Source organism: Furipterus horrens, unplaced genomic scaffold, assembly GCF_987537825.1.
Source record: "Furipterus horrens unplaced genomic scaffold, mFurHor1.1.pri manual_scaffold_11, whole genome shotgun sequence".
Lineage (NCBI taxonomy): Eukaryota > Metazoa > Chordata > Mammalia > Chiroptera > Furipteridae > Furipterus > Furipterus horrens.
In genome coordinates, this window is record NW_028327181.1 from 71,609,203 (window position 1) to 71,613,348 (window position 4,146).

Genomic DNA, 4,146 nt, shown 5'->3' on the forward strand with positions numbered 1-4,146 from the left:
AGTCAGTGCAATAGCAAAGCTTCCTTTTTAAGAGAAAATTGTATCACTTTCCCATCAGCTGTGTAGAGTCATGGACAGAAGTTATACTACTTTTACCATGTTTCATCTTGGCATAACATGGTTATTTTTTAAATAGTAACTTTAGTTTTTTGTAAATTTTTTAATAATGTTCCATTGACCTGCATCTCTGCGGTTCCTCATTCATGTGAATTTTTGCAGCAAGCTGTCAACATTCCACAAACGAACAAACATTATACCTCTTCTGATAGTTTTATTAGCCATGGAGAAATTGCCAATTTTTAAAAACTGCAGTTTTCCAGACTTTTTCTGCCAACCTCTGATTCTGAATTCCATGCTGCTTTGGGCCATATACTTGACCTAGTTTGGTTTACTAATGATGGAAAAGTATTTTGATATCATTAACTTTTTCAAAAGATTCAGCCTTTTCTCTGCGCCTTTGCCATGTTTTCTTCAGGGTCTTTCTCAGCAGTGGATGAGCGCTCGGTCTGTGTTACCGTATTGTTGGGGTGGCCATCCACTGGGAACTCCTGAAGAGCATTAGGAATTACAGTGAATAGTGGTATTGCCTCTCTGGTGCCTGACGGTTAAGTCATTGTCACTTAGCTCTATATGATCAGTTTGGTATTCATTTTTAAACTGTGGAATTAGATGCATAAATTCACATTTCTACCTTTCTTCTGCATCTTCCGATGTACTTTTTTTTTTTTTTTTTTAAGATAGAAAACTATTTAAAGCATTGTTTGACAGATAGAAGCTCATGTGTCTGTAGTCCATGGGTTACATTCTAGCTCAGTGGAGTGGTATTTAAATGTATTCTTTTTGGTTTTCCCTCAGTGTCTTATATTAAGATTAACACATTAGTAGCTCTGTTGATTAATCAATCTCCTGTTGGTGTTTTACTAAATGAGACAACCTTGCCTTTACATTAGGTGCTGATATTGACTATTTTCTAGTGGGTCTAATCAATGGAATTGTTGGTTTGATGATACATTTAGGCTTATTCATTGAAGTTTTATACTGATACGGCTTTAAAAAGAGGGTTTATTTTGTGTGTGTATGCTTAGAATTCTCTCATCTTGGTGAATTATATGGGAGTGAAGAATAGAAGAACTAATATTCGCTAGTGAATTTTTAAATAGGCAAGGTACTCAGCAATAACACCAACCAGACCACCCCTACCTGCATGATTCCAAACATCTGGATGCCTGTTGTTTTATTGTATATATTTTATTTTTAATATATTAACTTCTGTGGATTCATTTAAAGTCTGCTCTAAAGTAACACTGTCAAAACCACTAAAATGTATGTAAAAAACTGTGGCTGTAGACTAGAATAAAATTGTTACTTGGATTTGTTCCATTGTCTCTAAATTAGACGACTATGAACATGATCGTGCATTTCTGAGAGCCTGAGCTTATCTAGCATTTGTCATTCATATACCAACCTTTTTTTTTTTTTTAAAGTCAGGGTGGGAAGAAAAACAAATGTGCCCTGTCATCTAGAACTTTCTAGTCCACTTTTTAATAATTAGAACGCCAGAGCCAGCTCCAACATCAATCAACACACAGTCTCAGTTTAAGATATGCCCGTTGGGACCTAAAGAGTGTACATTTTATAAATGATGATATCTTTACCAAGAATAGGCTTTTGGTTTAGCTTATATAATATGCTATAGGGCTGGGGTTACCCACCAGACATATTATCATATGGCAGTCCCACCCACTCTGAGTGTGGGATGTAATTCTTTCACTGCTGCCATCAGGAAACAGAATCAGGGAGCTGGGACAGGAATCCAGGTCTGTCCAGTTCCAAAGCCTCATGTTTACCATACACCATTGCATTTTCAGGCAGCAAAAGTAAACAAACACATTTGATCTGAAAATTCATTAGGCATGCACGGAAAAGAAAATTGCACATGGAAAACACCGCTTAGAGCCTCAATAAGCCCTCAGGCAACCTGCCGTCAAATGTAATTTTGAAGCCTAGGTGTCGGGCAGTGTGATTATTTCCAAGAATTCTGCTGTCCGGCCCATCAGTGTAACCTCACCTACGTCTAGCGCAAATGGCCACCACTGCCCTATCAGCCTCCTGAGCAGCCCCAAACTTCTGAAGGCTGGATCTCTAATCCACTGCCCACATGCCCCAGGCATGTTTTACTCAGCCTCTAACCAAGTTCATTATCTTTCCTTCCCCCACCAAGCCCGTTTCTGTGAAGTTTCTTCTCTTAGTTGATGGCATGGCATGGCCATAGCCAGCCAGCTGTCCTTAATTTCTGTCACCCCTTCGGATCCAACCAGGCAGCCAGAGCTATCACCTCCACCCCAGTCACAACTCCCTGATCGTCCCTTCTCACTGCAAGGTCCTGACAACCCCCAGTCAGACGACTGCAGCCACCTCATTTGTACCCCCTGCCACTGGTCACAGCCATCAGATGGGCTCATCCTCCACTTTGCTATCAATGTGATCTTCCTATAAGAGAATCCGAGCTTGTCTGTCCTCTGCTTTAAAAACGTCATTGACTTGGAGTCTATACTCAGACCAACCTTCTCAGCACGGCCTGCTCCCATACTGAGTCCTCCCGATCTTGCCCCTTTTCCCGAACCCCACAGACGCCAGCCCCACAGTGAATTTCACAGCCTGTCCCTGTCAGAGCAGCCTTGCTCTGAGAAGGGAACAAAGGGGCAAGGGGGTGGAGTGGAGAGGCCATTCCCAGACTGACTGGAGGGCCCAAAGGAGTACCGAGAAAGGGGAGCAAGGGAATGGGGACTCCCAGGCCTCTTCAGGGGCCCGTAGGAGTCCCACCCGCACTTCTGCAGGCGCGCTTTTTAAACTTGCCAACCGCACATTTCAGTGAAGGGGAGTTTGCTTATTAACATATTCAGTAGGTCATTTGCATCTCATTGCTTCCCCCCTCCCCCCATCGGGTTAGTTAACATATCCTGCTGGTCTGGGCTAAGTCACTGACATGTCCTGTGGGAACGGGCTAGGGCCATTACCAGATCCTGCGGGAGCCCCAGCCAGGGCCAGGTTGGCTAGCGTACCCTGTTGCAGGTCTGACAGAGTCCAGGTGTGCATTCCAGCTGCCTCCATGTTCTGACATCCCCCACACCGCCATGCCCTCACGGGGCTTTTGTCATTGCTTTTGTACCCGTTGTGTCCTTGGCCTGGAAGGCCCTTACCCCAGCCCTTCGACCCTGGCAAACATTGGCTCATTTCCAAACCCCCGTCCGCACCTCCGCTGTGCTGGTGGCCAGGCTCTGTGCTCGAGAGCGGAGCCCTGCTCTGAATGCCACTGTGCTGTTATTCCTTCACGGGGCTGAGTTTGCTCGTCGGGCCCTTCTGTGGCGGGGGGCTGACCCCGTCCATGGAGGGACCCAAGTCTCTAGCTGTCCCCAGCGTCTAGCGTGGCGGCGGGCTCACAGTAGGAGGGCAGTGAATGCGGGGCGTAGCTCAGAGGGGACAGACCGAGAAGGAAGTGTTAGGGACACACTGAACACCGGGAACGAGGACAGCTGGGCGGGGACTGCTGGGAGCCTGATCACAGCTGCCTGGTCCTTTCCAGCTTCCGGACTAAGGGTCGCCTAGAACACTTCTAGCAACCGCTGGAGACTGGATGAGAAGGCGGCGTGAAAAGAGCGGGTCCTACATAAAGCTTGTCCACTGAGAACCAACGCCTGGGAAGCTATTTTGCCCACCCTACTTTCCTCTGGTCCCCTTTTCTGAACATAATAAAATAAACTGCACTTAGTTCTGCAATTCTTTGAGCCTTAAGGCAGATTATACAAAAAAACAACTTTAACATAATTTTAAATAGTTCACATATTTTTACTCTAAAAATATATAAAACACCTTGGAAAACAGAACAGAAAACGAAAAATGACCCAGAGTTCCCTCATCCCAATGCATTTTCATGTATTTCCTGTCAATCTTTTTTTCCCCTACTTGTAGGATCCAATTATAAAATATGCCATATATGAAATTTTATATTCTACTTTTTTATCACTCATTTTGTCATCAACATTTAAAAGTGTTATTATATAACTTTCATAGCCAGAATTTTCAGTGGCTCCATCATCTTTCTGGACTGGATATGTGCCTATTTTGCTTAATCATTCACTTAATTTT